Source organism: Sebastes umbrosus, chromosome 22 (genome assembly GCF_015220745.1).
Source record: "Sebastes umbrosus isolate fSebUmb1 chromosome 22, fSebUmb1.pri, whole genome shotgun sequence".
Classification (NCBI taxonomy): domain Eukaryota; kingdom Metazoa; phylum Chordata; class Actinopteri; order Perciformes; family Sebastidae; genus Sebastes; species Sebastes umbrosus.
This window is the reverse complement of record NC_051290.1, coordinates 949,177-966,798: the sequence shown is the minus strand read 5'-3', so window position 1 is coordinate 966,798 and position 17,622 is coordinate 949,177. Positions and strand designations below refer to the sequence as shown.

Here is a 17,622-nt window from a genome sequence, read left to right as displayed (position 1 = left end):
CACATCATGTCACCGACACGTCCTCACATCATGTCACACGCTTCCACTCCTACCAACACGTCCTCACATCATGTCACCGACACGTCCTCACATCATGTCACACGCTTCCACTCCTACCAACACGTCCTCACATCATGTCACCAACACGTCCTCACATCATGTCACACGCTTCCACTCCTACCAACACGTCCTCACATCATGTCACCAACACGTCCTCACATCATGTCACACGCTTCCACTCCTACCAACACGTCCTCACATCATGTCACCGACACGTCCTCACATCATGTCACACGCTTCCACTCCTACCAACACGTCCTCACATCATGTCACCAACACGTCCTCACATCATGTCACACGCTTCCACTCCTACCAACACGTCCTCACATCATGTCACCAACACGTCCTCACATCATGTCACACGCTTCCACTCCTACCAACACATTATGTGAGACAGCGAGGAGACGACATGCGGAGAGCAGAACTGTACATCCTGTAACGGATGAGCATATATAAATAACTGTACATCAATATGAAACACACATTATGTAAAACAGATTATACAACACCGGGAATAAAGAGGACACTTTGAGCTTTTCACAAATGTCCTAATGTTCCTAATATGTCCTCATTTCTAAGTATGTCCCCACCTTTTAAAATTACTCCCAATTATTTCAAAAAATGTCCTCTTTCCTCCAAAATATGTCCTCACTTTCCCCCAAGATATGTCCTAACGTTATCCCCAAATATGTCTTCACTTTCCCCAAAAAAATGTCCTCACCTTCCCTCAAAAAATTTCCTCTTTCCCCTGAGGAATGTCCTCACTTTCCCTCAAAAAATGTCCTCACTTTCCCCAGAAAAATGTCCTCACTTTCCCCAGAAAAATGTCCTCTTTCCCCTAAGGAATGTCCTCACTTTCCCTCAAAGAAAGTCCTCACTTTCCCTTAAAAAAACGCTCCCACTTTCCCGCAGAAAATGTCCTCACTTTCCCCCCAGAAATGTCCTCACTTTCCCCCAAAATGTCCTCACTTTCCCCAAAGAAATGTCCTCACTTTACCCCAAAATATGTCCTCGCTTTCCCCAAAGAAATGTCCTCTTTCCCCCAAAAAATTTGCTCACTATCGCAAAATATCCTAATTTTCAGAAAATAATCTAACTTTACAAAATGTCCTCATCTTCCCAACATGTCTTCACAAATGTGGAAATTTTTCACAGACGTCTCAACCGTTCAAATTTGTCCTCACCATCCCAAAATGTTTACACTTTTGCAGAAATATACTAATTTAACAAAAATGTCCTAAACTTCCAAAAGCTTTTCACAAATGTCCTCATTATCCCAAAATGTCCACGTTATTATCTGAATTTAACAAAAATGTCCTACATTTTCAAAAGCTTCTCACCTGTCTCAAAATGTCCTCACTTTTGCAGAAATAGCCTAAGTTAACAAAAATGGCCCAACTTTCCAAAAAATGTCCTCATTATCCCAACATGTCTTCACTTTTCAAACATGTCCTCACATTTCACCAATCTGCTCACTATTCCAAAAGGTCCTCACTTGTTACCAAAAGTCCCATCCACTACACCTCCCAGCCTCCCGTAGTGGATTGATTGATCGTCATTAAGACCACTTAACTTTCAGTAATGTTATTATTCCACACAACGTTAATTAACGGTCTCTCGATAGGCTAAACTCCGTCACCTGCTGCTGCCTTCCATAGATTTGTTATACGACATAATCCGCTACAAAATACGCTTCCCTTCAAACATAACTGAGTTTAATTTACGTTCCTACATTCACCTTTTAAACATCAACAACACATTCAGTTAGCGATGTTAAACTGTAGCATGGACGTTACTGAGTTGCTTTATGGCACAAAACAAGAAGAAGGTGCTGTAGCTTTTACTAAAGGAGAGACTAAAACACCAACATGTTTATCCTGCTCAGGGTGGGGGGGGGGGGGGGGGGGGGGGGGCATAATGAAGAGGAAGTGTTATGTTCATGAGATAGAGGCTCTTTAAACTGCTCGTTATTATCACAGTTAATTAGTTTAAAGGTCCCATATCATGTTAATTTTCAGGTTCATACTTGTACTTTGTGTTTCTACTAGAACATGTTTACATGCTGTAATGTTAAAAAAAGAACTTTATTTTCCTCATACTGTCAGCCTGAATATACCTGTATTCACCCTGTGTCTGAAACGCTCCGTTTTAGTGCATTTCAACGGAATTGCAACAAAATTGTGTTGCCTGGCAACAGTTTGGGTCCAAGTTTACTTCCTGTCAGCTGATGTTATTCACATACACTGCAACAGGAAAGAAACTGGGACACATTTAGAATGTTTACGTTTAAATCTGTGTAATGGTCTAAATATTGTGTATTTGTGACATCACAAATGGACAGAAATCCTAACGGCTTGTTTCAAACGCACAATTTCTGAATACGGGCTGTGTGTGTATTTCTCCGTATATTGAGCGCTTCGATTCTTTCACAGTATTTATATAACGCATTTAAATCTGCTTTATGATATAAAAGACTCACTTTTTACAATATGGACCTTTAAAACGCTTCACTCAGCATCTTCTCTACTGCGACGTTATAAACCATAAATCAGGAACCACCCGGCAGGACTCTGTGTCCTCCCATGAGACCTTTACCGTCCCCAGAGGGCCCGAAACCAGAAACGGGGACATGAGGACACGTGTTGTCAACAGTTGGAGGGCAGTAAACCAGAGAGGGGACGGAGTGATGGACGGAGACACATCATTAAAGATATCCGACAGATCTGAAGGAGGGAACGAGTCTCCACCTCCTCATTTCCTTCATCACCTGCTTCTTTCCTTCCTCATACCTGCTGCTGTCCTTTCCTACTTCCTCCTCTCCTTTTATTCTCCTTTTCCCTACCTCCTCCCTTACCCTCTCCTTTCCTTACCTATATGTGCCTATCCTTCCTAACTTTTCCTTTCCTTCCCTCCCTCTTTTAACTTCCACCTTTCCCCCTTACTTCCTTACTTCCTCCCTTCCTTCCTATTGTTTTCTATAACTCCTCCTTTCCTTCCATACCTGCTCCGATCTTTTCCCACTTCCTCATTTCCTATCTCCTCCATTCCTTCCTCCTCCTGTCTTATCCACTTCCTCTTCTCTTTCTCATTTCTCCCTCCTATATTTCCTTCTTTCCTTCCTTAACTGCTCCTATGCTTTCCTACTTCATCCTTTCCTTCTCCCTTCACCTCCTCCTCCCCTCCCCGGTCTCCTCCTATCGCTCCCTTCACCTCCTCTCCTTCTCCTCCTATCGCTCCCTACACCCCCTCCTCACCTCCCTGGTCTCCTCTTATCACTCCCTTCACCTCCTCCTCCCTTCCCTGGTCTCCTCCTATCGCTCCCTTCACCTCCTCCTCTCTTCCTCTCTTCCTCCTCCTCCTCCTCCTCATGTGTGTTTGTCTTCGGGTCCCCCGCTACGTGTCGTGGTGTCTCATGACAGAAGCTCGCCGGGGCCCAAAACAATGAATATCATGAATATCTATAAATAAATACGAGGAGGAAGAAAAACTCAGGCGACCTTTTGAATGTTTAAACTCCTTCTCTTCTTTCCTTTCCTCGCTTCCTTTCCTCACATGACGTCATCGCTGCCCTTCTGAGTGACTGACAGTGATGAAGCGTGATGAAGCGTGATGAAGCGTGATGAAGCGTGATGAAGCTCTCATTAAAAGGACAATAAAACACAGAGAGAATAATCAATGGTTTAGTGGCGCTCCATCATGAGTCCTGGTGTTTGTGTGTTTGCATATGCAGATGCATGCAAGTGTGTGTGTGTGTGTGCGCTGGCATCCATCCAACAACACACACACACACAAACACACAGCGGGGGGGCCATTAAACTGTGATTGGCGGCGAGGCCTCAGCACAGCGGGAGAGCTGCAGGCTTTTGTGATTACGAACGGGTGTAAACGGATACACGTGTTGCTTTTAGGCGTCTGCTGAGAGAAACAACAGCGGTCCTGACCCCGCCATCACGCCACTACGCCATCACGCCGTCACGCCGTCACGCCATCACACCGTCACGCCGTCCGCTCACTGGCAGCCACACACTCTGCTGGCTTCTGATTGTTGACTTTCGTCCCCTTTTTGCGTTATTAGCAGAAAGACAAAACATTTTGGTGATTTCTCTAAATGTGTATCAGATGAGACTAATAACACTGCACCATTATAACCATCTAAAATCTTTAAAACACAACAGAGTTTATAACAAAGATTTCTTCTTTAATAAGACAAAGAGACTACAGAATAAATCAACCTCAAAACAGCCTTGAAGTGACTTTTATATTTGCTATAGAGCTTTCATAGTTGACCCGATAATAACTCGTTAAAACGCCACCCATTTCTTTAACACATTAACGCAACTTGTGATTTTTAGGTTGTAGCGGGCTGAGTTTTAAAGCTAGAGTGAAGATACTGGTATCATACGAAACTAGAAAAACTTTTGAAAGGCTAAACGCCAACAAATATGGGTTGAAGCTGAATATTTAGTTACATTTTGCTACTAAGTAGCAAAAAAATATGTATTTTTAAATAGATTTATGAACAGACTTTTGTATAAATTATCCAGTGAATATGTTGTTTAGGGTTGTCAAAGTTAACGCAATAATAACTCGTTAACGCAAATTGGTTTTAACGCCACTAGAGTGACAATACTGGTATCATATGAAACTATAAAACCTGCTGAATCCATTGATACCAACCATGTCATACTAGCTTGTCAGGAAGGAGGTTAAATAATGCTTCAAAATTTAAATTTTGGCGAGGAAAAACTGAGATCGACTTGGTTAGGTTTAGGCAACAAAATTACTTAGTTAGGCTTAGAAAAGATTGATTTGGTTAGGTTTAGGCAACAAAACTCCTTAGTTAGGTTTAGAAAAAATCGATTTGGTTAGGTTTCGGCAACAAAACTACTTAGTTGGTTTTAGAAAAGATCGGCTTGGTTAGGTTTAGGCAACAATATTACTTAGTTAGGCTTAGAAAAGATCAATTTGGCTAGACCTAGGCAACAAAACTACTTTGTTATGCTTAGCAAAGATCGACTTAGTTAGGTTTAGGCAACAAAACTACTTAATTATGCTTAGCAAAGATCAACTTAGTTAGGTTTAGGCAACAAAACTACTAAGTTAGGCTTAGAAAAGATCGACTTGGTTAGGTTTAGGCAACAAAACTACTCTGTTGGGTTTAGGAAAAGATTGCAGTTTGGGTTAAAATCACACTGGAAGTGGCGTAACTTAAGTACAGAAGTTATGTGACAAATAAATAGAGACAAATAACGTTGACTTGTGGTTTCACGCGGGACATGAACGTCGGTCTCCTGGTGAAAGTCTGGTGTTTTTTGACCCACCCATCCACCCTGACCTCCTCCTTCTTTATACTTCCTGGTTCACGATTACGTGGATCACATAAGAACTGATTTCGTGCCGACCATCACCGTAAATAAAAATGTGAAATCGGTGTCTATGTACACGAATCAATAAATACAATAAACCTCGTGACAAACTGCCATGCGACCGGGCTGGACAAGGACGAGTCCCTGCACTGCAATAATAACCATCCAACCCAATAATCTCTCCGAGCCTCTGAGTCACAGATTACATTTTCTAGGAGCAAAGTGCAGCATTTGGACGGGTGAAGATATTAAAATCTGAGTCAGAGTGATAAATTATTAGAAGTGGGTCACCAGCTGTCAGCTCGGAGGGGAGAAACACTGCTGCGCCTCTCATATGATTTGTTTTTGTTAAAAAGATAAGAGCTCCAAATTGAAATTGAATTTCCCGTGTGATCTTTACTCCTCATTACAGCCACACAAACACAAACTCTGCTCGGTGCTGCAATAAAAGCTCAGATGTACAGTACTTCTCTGCACGTTGTTTCTGCAGCTGATACATCAGACACACGCAGGTACTTCACGAAAAGTCAAGGCCAAGGCTGAGATGTAGTGGGAGACGACTGCTAGAACGTTAATGTATGACTGCAGTACTATATTCACGTATCGTATCTGAGCCTCAGATGTCAGTGTGAAAGCCTCGGCTAACCTGCTACACAATAGCTTTTCATCATTTGCTCTCCTGTGACGCCGAGTTTCTTTCCTCCCAAAAAGGGAGCGCGGCCTCGGAGATGACGCAATGCCAAAGAACGTATATTTAAAGAAGTGAAAGTTCGTTCCATTGTAACACCAGCGCCCATCAGCAGAGCTACGCTTCCGCCATTTTGGACTGAAAGCGACTACCAGACTGCCTAAAAAGTGCCGTAGAAAAGTAAAACAACATTATTTTTATTCTACTGTCATATTCTACCGAATTGGTCTGTGTTGAACAATAAAATATAATAGATATAATGAGTGTTTTCAGTCCAAAGTGGCGGCAGCCGTTATAAAAAAAACACCAGAGTTTCGTCTCTTTGCTTCTATACTCTTTGGCAACACATGCTGGTCTGGTCTATAGCTTGGAGCCATGACCCCATGCTGGTCTGGTCTATAGCTTGTAGCCATGACGCCATGCTGGTCTGGTCTATAGCTTGGAGCCATGACACCATGCTGGTCTGGTCTATAGCTTGGAGCCATGACGCCATGCTGGTCTGGTCTATAGCTTGGAGCCATGACGCCATGCTGGTCTGGTCTATAGCTTGGAGCTATGACGCCATGCTGGTCTGGTCTATAGCTTGAAGCCAGGACCCCATGACGCCTTGCTGGTCTGGTCTATAGCTTGGAGCCATGACGCCATGCTGGTCTGGTTTATAGCTTGGAGTCATGATGCCATGCTGGTCTGGTCTATAGCTTGGAGCCATGACGCCATGATGGTCTGGTCTATAGCTTGGAGCCATGACACCATGCTGGTCTGGTCTATATCTTGGAGCCCATAAAGACATGTGACTCAGCGATGGAGCCGATCATCATCATCATCATCTTCGTCTGCAGGAAGTGATGGTTTAATATTAACAGCGTCCTCTCGGTTCCCCTTATCACGGAGCAGGATAAGCAGAGCAGCTTTATTTGTGTGTACATGATGTGAGGTCTCCAGGTCGTTTCTCGCTCATTAAACAGCATTAAAACACTCTCAGCCTCTGGAAACCACGTATCTCCAACGTGGTTAGTTTAGCAGTCTGGAGTCTTTTTGTTGACACATAAGCATAGAAATAGATTAGAGAAACTCTATTTCTATGTTTATGAGCTTCAAGTTATAGTCAGTCATACTAGTTAAAAAAAACCCTGTAATTTTATAATACTGCAAATATATAAATATTGCAATACTTTGGCGGTAGAAAGTGACTTCACCCCCCCGAGACCTGCTGCTGGGATTGCTGACCGACCTTACTGTCTTTCAGAGGCTCTAGCAGGCTCAGGTATCTGAATATTTCTGCATACTGGGATCCCTAAACAGTCTCTTAATTACATAAAGTGTGTATCACTGTAAAGCTGAGACTCTGGTGGATCCAATGAGCCCAACTGTATTCATGTGTGATGATGTTAGTCCTCATAGGAGACATTTCATTGACCTCCCTGTATAAAATGACCTGTGGTGACCTCTAGGATAATCACAGCCTCATGAAACTTTACAGCCACAAACTAGAGACCTAGAGCATTCAGAGGATGGATGGATCAGACTAGAGACCTAGAGCATTCAGAGGATGGATGGATCAGACTAGAGACCTAGAGCATTCAGAGGATGGATGGATCAAACTAGAGAGACCTAGAGCATTCAGAGGATGGATGGATCAAACTATAGACCTAGAGCATTCAGAGGATGGATGGATCAAACTAGAGACCTAGAGCATTCAGAGGATGGATGGATCAGACTAGAGACCTAGAGCATTCAGAGGATGGATGGATCAAACTAGAGAGACCTAGAGCATTCAGAGGATGGATGGATCAAACTAGAGACCTAGAGCATTCAGAGGATGGATGGATCAAACTAGAGACCTAGAGCATTCAGAGGATGGATGGATCAAACTAGAGACCTAGAGCATTCAGAGGATGGATGGATCAAACTAGAGACCTAGAGCATTCAGAGGATGGATGGATCAAACTAGAGACCTAGAGCATTCAGAGGATGGATGGATCAAACTAGAGACCTACAGCATTCAGAGGATGGATGGATCAGACTAGAGACCTAGAGCATTCAGAGGATGGATGGATCAGACTAGAGACCTAGAGCATTCAGAGGATGGATGGATCAGACTAGAGACCTAGAGCATTCAGAGGATGGATGGCTTTCCTAGTTTTGATGACAATAAGGGGGTTTCTGAGCAGTTTACACAACACAGATGCTCGCTATCCAATCACCAAAAAAATGCAATTCTTGCAGAAAGTTTTTGAAATCACAGCATGTCTTTTTCTCTGGTGTTCCTCAAAGTCTCGGTGTCTCAATGTGGTATTTTGAAGGGATTATTGATCATTTTTATCATTTCTACAGTTGTAAAAGATCTCACCACTTTAACATTTGTTTTTGGATTTGTGTGTCTGCAGCTTCCGCTCGGGATGAACTCCTGTAAACTCTCCTCTTTAGTCTCGTCTTTAGTCTCATCTTTAGTCTCCTCTTTAGTCTCCTCTTTAGTCTCATCTTTAGTCTCATCTTTAGTCTCCTCTTTAGTCTCATCTTTAGTCTCATCTTTAGTCTCCTCTTTAGTCTCATCTTTAGTCTCATCTTTAGTCTCCTCTTTAGTCTCATCTTCAGTCTCCTCTTTAGTCTCCTCTTTAGTCTCGTCTTTAGTCTCCTCTTTAGTCTCGTCTTTAGTCTCCTCTTTAGTCTCATCTTTAGTCTCCTCTTTAGTCTCCTCTTTAGTCTCATCTTCAGTCTCCTCTTTAGTCTCCTCTTTAGTCTCGTCTTTAGTCTCCTCTTTAGTCTCGTCTTTAGTCTCCTCTTTAGTCTCCTCTTTAGTCTCCTCTTTAGTCTCATCTTCAGTCTCCTCTTTAGTCTCCTCTTTAGTCTCGTCTTTAGTCTCCTCTTTAGTCTCATCTTTAGTCTCCTCTTTAGTCTCATCTTCAGTCTCATCTTCAGTCTCCTCTTTAGTCTCATCTTCAGTCTCCTCTTTAGTCTCCTCTTTAGTCTCGTCTTTAGTCTCCTCTTTAGTCTCATCTTTAGTCTCCTCTTTAGTCTCATCTTCAGTCTCCTCTTTAGTCTCATCTTTAGTCTCATATCAACTTCTGCCCTCCAAGAGGCCATTCAGAGTCCCTACATTTAACCTGCATCGGGCTAAAGAACAGGCTTCTGTCCATCAGTCCATCTTGTTGCTAAAGACATGTGAACCCAGAGGACAGATGGTCATGTTGTAATGGGTTATGTATGAATAATTGTGATGTGTCTGATGGGTCCTACTTGTCTGCCTGTCTGTCTGTCTGTCTGTGTTAACAGGATGTCTGTCTGTCTGTCTGTCTCTGGTAACAGGATGTCTATTGGATGTGTACTTTCTTCTCAAACTGAGCTGCCTATGGGGATGCAAAATGCATTTCAGTGCAAACTGACAATAAAGTTGTATCGTATCGTATTTTGCGCACGCGTGCACGTGCAAACACCCTGTGGTGAGCGTGTGCACGTGCGTGTGCATGGGTGAGTGGCTGACTGACACACTGACCTCTCTCTGTCTCTCCGGGTTGCAGCAGCAGCAGCAGCAGCAGCTCGGCTCCTCTCCGTCACCAAACCCCGGAGTCACTCAGAGGTCTCTGCTCTCATCATGACATTCACCTGAAGTCTGAAGCCTTTAAATCCACATCCTCATCCTCTGGATCCACGCGCGTCCGACCCACCACAACCTCCTCTCCTCTCCTCTCTCTGATTTATCTGAAGCTCAGCAGGACTCCAGCTCTCCTGCTTTAGGAAACAAATCCTTCAGATCTGCGCTGACATCCACACAACACATGAAACCGTCCAAGAGAGAAAAGTGGAAAAGATGCTTTTCTAGTTCAGCATGAACAATCTCCTCCTCCTCTTCTTCCTCTTCTCTTCTTCTTCTCCTCCTCCTCCTCTCTCCGTTCCGTCCGTGCGCTCTGGACACGGACACGAGACTGAAGCGCTTTACGCACCGCGCGTAAAAGACCAGAGAGAGGATCCAGAGAGGAGGAGGGGAGGAGAGGAGGAGAGGTAGGGGGGTGGAGGGAGAGAGAGAGAGAGAGAGAGAGAGAGAGAGAGAGAGAGAGAGAGAGAGAGAGAGAGAGAGAGAGAGAGGGAGCGGGAGAGAGCGAGAAGGAGGGAGAGAGAGAGAGAGAGAGAGAGAGAGAGAGAGAGAGAGAGAGAGAGAGAGAGAGAGGGAGAGAGAGAGAGAGAGAGAGAGAGAGAGAGAGAGAGAGAGAGAGAGAGGGAGAGAGAGAGAGAGAGAGAGGGAGAGAGAGAGAGAGAGAGAGAGAGAGAGAGAGAGAGAGAGAGAGAGAGAGAGAGAGAGAGAGAGAGGGAGCGGGAGAGAGCGAGAAGGAGGGAGAGAGAGAGAGAGAGAGAGGGAGAGAGAGAGAGAGAGAGAGAGAGAGAGAGAGAGGGAGGGAGAGAGGGAGAGGGAGAGGAAGAGGGAGAGAGAGAGAGTTATAGAGAGAGAGAGAGAGAGAGAGAGGGAGAGGAGAGAGAGAGAGAGAGACGAAGGGAGAGAGGGAGAGAGAGAGAGGAGAGAGAGAGAGAGTGAGAGAGAGAGAGAGAGAGGGAGAGAGAGAGAGAGAGAGTGAGAGAGAGAGAGAGAGAGTGAGAGAGAGATAGAGAGAGAGAGTGTGAGAGAGAGAGAGAGAGAGAGAGAGAGGGAGAGGAGAGAGAGAGAGAGAGAGAGAGAGAGAGAGAGAGGTGGTGGGTTTAAGAGAGAGGGAGGAATGAAAGGAGAGGAGGGGGAGAAGAAGGAGAGGAAAAAAAAGAGTTAGAGGATGAAGATAGAAGCAAGGTGGAAGGAAATACGAGGAAAGGGGGGAAGGAGAGAAGAGAAGTGAAGGAAAAAGGGGGGGAGGGAGGGAAAGAGGAGAGACCAGGGAGAGGAGGAGGAAAAGAGGAGGAGAGGAGGAGGAGAAGATAAGGGCTGCAGATGAGGGAGATGTTTGGAGTGAAAAAGATCCTCACGTCTTAACATAAACTCCTCTGGATGGAAAGCTGCTGCGAGAATCCTCCGGAGACACGAGCCAATTTTAACCCCAGAGAAAATGTTAATATACTGTACATATACATATATATATGTATATATCTTAGATTAGATAGATTACGGCTGTAGAGTGATATTAAACCAAGAATACATTCAAATTGATTTAAAAAAACTAAAACATGCCATATCACTGGAGAGCCCAGGATGTCCTCTTCACAACACACCAGGGGCTGATAGAGGAGGTCAAAAGAGTAAGAGGATATGCAGGAGGACAAAATGTCCACTACAGAGGACACATGTCAGTGGGCTGGGTCTCAGGAGGATATATGTGTGTGTGTGTGTGTGTATGTGTGTGTGTGTGTGTGTGTGTGTGTGTGTGTGTGTGTGTGTGTGCGTGCGTGCGTGCGTGCGTGCGTGTGTGTGTTTCCGTCCACTCCAGTTACTAGGAGCGGTTTCATTCAGATCAACAGTAGGCGGTGCTAATTCTCCAGCCAGGTGTGCCAGATTGAAAATGGAGAAACGCACTTGTTGGGTGAAATCAATACACCTGCATGTAAACCAGATCAATGTGATGTTTGCTCCCTCAGCGGGCTCCGACTGGTTTCATGATGACAGTTATTTTCTCAGTGGCTGTGAGGCAGGAGAGGGAGGTGTGTGTGTGTCTGCAACAATCACAGAGCAATTTACTGTCCAACGCCACGACAACGTCGTGGATGGCTGCTGCATAGAGGAGATGAAACGTGTACAGCAGGAAACACGCATGAAAACGCCCCACTAAAGATCTTTACTACTGGTGAGGTGAAAGAGTAAAGGTCATCCTGAAGGTCATTTTAGGACTTCTCAGTGTCTACACTGTCAGACTAATCTCCCACTAGAATCAAGGCCCACATACACCGAGTGGTTTTTGGTCTGTTCCAGATGAAAGTTGAACAACTGAGCGTGAAACGTCAACCAGTGGTGCGAGTTCTCACTTTGACTGAACAACTGAGATGACTAGCAACAAAGAGCAGACATTCATCAACACGGGTTTGAGAAAGATTCTCCAGATTCGATTGCCTGACACCATCAACAACAACAACAACAACAACAACAAGCTTTGGCAGAGAACTTACCAACTTTTTCTCGTAAACTTATGACTTTATTCTACTAATATTACGACTTTTTTCTTATTTTCATTATATTACAACTTTTTTTCTCGTAAACCTATGACTTTTATTTTCATAATATTATGACTTTATTCTTGAAACCTCAGATGTATTTTTTTTCCTCAGTGTGGCCCTAATACTCCGTCGTACCGTCGTAACATAGACCTACAACAATGATAAATAAAAATGAAAATGTAAACAAAAAACTGTTATTCATTTTTATAAATCCACAGGGAGCCACTGGAGAGGAGCTAAAGAGACGCAGGTTGCTCATCCCTGGTCTAGGGCTTTCATTGTGAAAGGTAAGAACAGAGGGAGTGGATCTGGCCTGCGCTGCCTTTTGTTAAGGTTGAAAGGGGTAATAAAGTTTGCCGTCTTATGATGCGTGTCCACAAGGGCGTTTTTTTATGGTGAGGGATCGCAACAGCACGATCATAATAACAATAACATGATGTTGTCATTCACGCCCCAGTTCTTTACGTACCTCGGCAGCAGTACAGCACACTCCAGTTAATACGCCTCATTTTTCAGCCTGACTGGTTAAATTGTTCCGTGCAGTAAAATAAGAGCCAGTCATGCATGAAGACACACAGACAGCAGCAGATAAAGATACAGCAGTTGAACAACGTTATTGTCCTCACAGTATCAAGTTAACTAACAGGCTGTCAGTCATGTTTAATCACTTCAGCTGAGAGCTGCACAGGAAACACAACGTTCCTCCTGTGATTCTGTGGAGCTCTCACGCTGTTTCTCTTGTACTTCATCACATTCACACTTGGAGCTTCCCGGCAGCCCGCTGTCAGCCGAAGACAAACTCAACGAGGTGCACGTGGAGGTTAAACTACTTGTTTTGTGCTCATCGCTGTCGTCCCAGTTTAAATAACTGGACTTTAAAGGACCATACCGCCGTTCTTACATGTTGTAGCTCATGTTAGAGGTGAGATATGCCAACTAATAACATCAATACTGATTGACATGTTATTTTTTAAAAGCAGCTAATGTAAGATCATGTAGGGGATAGACGTTGAATATTTTGAATATCCATCTAGCTTCTCTAGAAATAAATTACCACCTAGTGGTTGTACGCCTCAACCAACCAGTCAAGTTGCAGTTTACATCCATGTCCGTCCAAAATGTGATCACTTCATCATTTTATCCTGTGAAATTGTCATAATTATGAATCCTTCAGTTATGGCCAAAAATGTACATCTTTGAGTTCAAGTGGACGTCTGTGCCAAATTCGAAGAAATTCTTTCAAAGAGTTCTTGAGATATCAAGAGAATGGGAAAGACAGACGGACGGGACGGACAACCAGAAAACATGGTGCCTCCGACCACTGGCATCATATGAAACTATAAATACCTAAGGCTGAAATCATAACATGGCAAACTGCAGCCCAACAGGCAACAACAGCTGTCAGTGTGTCAGTGTGCTGACTTGACCATGACTTGCCCCCAAACTGCATGTGATTTTAGTCACGGATGAGCCCCCTATTTTAAGTTACACCCCTGGAGGGGTCCTCCCCCCAAAAATTCTGAGCGTCAAACACAGCCTCCTTCACGTTTTCTTTTCTTTTTTGACCTCTAATAGTTAAGGTTTGTCATTGACCTCTAATAGTTAAGGTTAGGCATTGACCTCTAATAGTTACGGTTAAGGTTAGACATTGACCTCTAATAGTTACGGTTAAGGTTAGACATTGACCTCTAACCGGCACGCTAACATGCACTGAAAGCACCGAGAAGCTCTGATTACAACTCACACAGAGGGAGAGAGAGTCTTCATTCTCTGCTCAGGTAGACATTGCTCCTCTATATCTTTACATTATTAATAGTTGTTGATGATATATTAATGCTCTGGATATCATATAGAGCACCTTTAAACTTTGCATTAATAGTATATAAATAATCCATACAAAGGGGGGAAAAACATGTAAAAAACAATTAAATAAAAATAAATTCTTTTAAGATTAAAATGCATGAGGTACAGTAAAGCCAATAAAACCACTATGCATGCATAATGTATATATAGTGTAAAAAAAAACTCTATAAAGCCATACTCATGTATATTAATGAGTTAGATTAAAGCTGCCCCTTCACAATAAAGTGCCCAGAAGAGCCAAGTGATGAAAGTCAAAGCGACACCCGTAGTGGGATCTGAAGAATCTGGAGTCCACCAGCCGCCGTGGTTACATGAACCGGTCCAGTGTGAGTGTCATCAGGAAGCCTGGATCACATCTACTGTCATGTATGTGTGTGTGTGTGTGTGTGTGTGTGTGTGTGTGTGTGTGTGTGTGTGTGTGTGTGTGTGTGTGTGTGTGTGTGTGTGTGTGTGTGTGTGTAGGGTGGGGGGGCTATGTGTGAGAAAGCTCATGCATGCGTGAATGTGTCGGGATGACATGCTGGCTGTCCAGATGTTCGGCGGTGCATAAGGAGTGTTGAGGTGTGAACGCGTGGCGTTGACGTGGCGTGGCGTTGGTGTGCCAGCGTCGTGTGAGACCGTCTGTTTTGAAGAAACAGCTCAGAGGATCATGGAGATCCAGAATATTCAGATTCCCATCATGCATCAGGCTGTGAGCGTGGAAGACATTAGTTGCTGAGTGCAGGCTGCTGGGTGACTGGCAGAAAAAAAACAGGATTGGTTGTAATCATTTTCTTTAGTTTTTAATATCTCGTCATGATCGTAACACTCCGATAATCTGAGATCAGTATGGAGGACGTACGGAGCTGCTCATGCTTCATATAAGCTGATAAACCGGATGACGCTCTGACACTTTGTTTTATTTCCTAACTTTCCTCCCCTTTTATTGTATACTTTGCAAACTACTACTACTACTGTACTTAAGTTTGATGTACTTGTACTGTACTTGAGTATTTGTTTGAGTCTACTCTACATCTCAGAGGGAAATATTGTACTTTTTTACATTTACTTCACAACTTTAGTTACTTTACAGATTCAGATTATTAAAACAAAACCAACTAATATCACATATTTTATCCGTTCAAAATGTACCTTAAAGGGAATAACAACAACAACAACAAAAGTAGTCCTGACCACGCTGTCACGCAGCCAAGCTGGCGACAAATCCTTCATCCTCTTTTTTTATTTTTAGTAGAAAGACAAAACATTTTAGTGATTTATCTATAACACTGCAGCATCATAATCATTCAAACACTAACAACCTTCAGTGTTTATAATGAAGATTTCTACTTTTTAATAAGAAGACGAGTCTACAGATTAAATCAACTTGAAAACAGCCCTACTTTTATACACTCATTTTCATTTTTGTATCTATATAAAAAGAAAGTGTTGTTAATTATGTACCAGGATCATATCAGTAAAATGTTTGTTTTACTTGTTATAAGGGCTGTCAATCAATTAAAATATTTAATTGCATATGAATCCCACATTTTGTATCTGTTCAAAATGTACCTTAAAGGGAGATTTCTCAAGTATTTGATACTCTTATCAACATGGGAGTGGACAAATATGCTGTTTATGTAAATGTATGTATAAATGTATTATTGGAGATCAATTAACAACACAAAACAATGACAGATATTGATCCAGAAACCCTCACAGGTACTGCATTTAGCAGAAAACAATATGCTCCAATCATAACATGGCAAACTGCAACCCAACAGGCAACAACAACTGTCAGTGTGTCAGTGTGCTGACTTGACTATGACTTGCCCCCAAACTGCATATGATGTTAATCACGGATGAGCCCCCTACTTTATGTTACTCCCCTGCAGGATGGGAAACATGGAAAATAGGTTGAGAAACACCCAAGTTACCCTTTAAGTAAAAGATCGGTCCTCCACTACTGTCCACTGCACAGAAACACACGTTTACATTGAGGAAGAAGAAAGTAATCTTCCTTGTCTTCATACATCCAGCATGGCGGAGCAGGACATCTCTCACATTATTCTGTAATAGATTATTTAAGAGCCGCTGAGTTGACCTTATTAAAAGGCCTATTAAAGAGCACTATCCTGTCTGTGGCTAGTGAGACGAGCACCGCCACACTGTGTTTAATTAATCATGATGCTGTGCCACACAGAAGCACAGGTTACCTCCAATATTCATGCTAAATCGAAAGCCCTTTGTGTCCTGAGTGTAAGCCGAGCATTTAACTCACAGCTCACAGGGAACTTCTCATTGTGCTCTGCTGTTTCCGTGTAGCGGATGTCTCTGGAGCCGGGTATTCATGTCTAAATGCTTGTATTTACACCACTGCCTTTGTCTTGTTCATGTTAAAGGCCTGCGACTAAAGTTTAGCCATAACCCGACCAACCCATGATCCCTCAGTCTGTGAGACCTTTCAGATGCTGTTAGGAGCACCGGAGGACACCGGAGGACACCGGAGGAACATGGTATTTTTCAGGTTACCTGTCTCATGTTCTACTGTCGACCACTTTCAGAAGACGCACAAACGCAACATGAAACTTCGGTCTGCTGTTCCTGATGTTCCTAATGTTGCAGAGAGTTACAGGACTTTGCGGCAGCCTGGATCCTGGATCCTTTCTGCTGCAGAGCGTCCAGTCAGAAGACAGATTACACTTGTCAGGACCACCAGCAGAGTGTGAATAGCAGAGTTAAGGCTTCATCTACCCAACACACACATACACACACCCACTCTGTATTATATAATATAGGTCATGCACAGTTTTACTTTACTTTAGAGCTTTTTGGATGCTTTAAAAATCCATCAGTCAGTCCGAGGGAATTTCATTTCCCACGGTTGTCATAAAACTCTGCCTCGCTAACACACACTATCTCTGTCTCCACACACTCGTTTTAATAGGCACACACAGAGAAGCTCTCCGGTATAGCGCTGTTGAAAACTTTGTAATGTGTCCGTCTATATTTGTAACCGCGGCGGCGGCGACGATTCTTTTCCTCGTCAGCGTTTGAAGCCTCGCTGTAATGAGCCTGCCAGTCACACAGAGTCTGGGATTAAAAACACAGATGATGACAGCTGCCTCTGAGAGCAGAGAGGGAAGACAGAGACCAGAGAGAGAGAGAGGAAAATACTTTTCTTTTCAAGAGCTGTAATATGCAACTTTATGCCTGCAGGCAGCGAGGTGTTTTGTAAGTCGAGTCCTTCCTCCCACTCAGCTGAGAGAGCGAGAAGTCAACTGGAAAAGTGAAAGTGGGAGCTTCCTGTCTGAACACAACACTGGATGTGTAGTAACTTAATGTAACGTCTCACACTTTAGTGCTGATACTTTACCGTTTACTCCTGAGACTCGGATTGTCACGCTCAACTTTACACTTCAATAAACTTTCATCAAAGCTGAATGCTAACATGCTAACGTGTTAAAGCGAGTTCTGTGGGGTAAAAACTGCACCAAAAATTAAAATCGGAAGTTACAAAACACAAAACCGACCGAGTAC

General features: G+C 43.3%; 1 protein-coding gene across 1 annotated transcript in view; it reads right to left on the bottom strand.

Annotated features, from left to right (window-relative positions):
• npy2rl (neuropeptide Y receptor Y2, like) overlaps positions 1-10,024 on the bottom strand; it is a 42,104-nt gene extending 32,080 nt beyond the window's left edge. Inside the window, exon 1 of the mRNA XM_037758980.1 lies at positions 9,608-10,024. The gene's annotated coding sequence lies outside the window, so the exon portion shown is untranslated. The remainder of the gene's footprint in view (positions 1-9,607) is intronic.
• Positions 10,025-17,622: the final 7,598 nt, after the last annotated feature.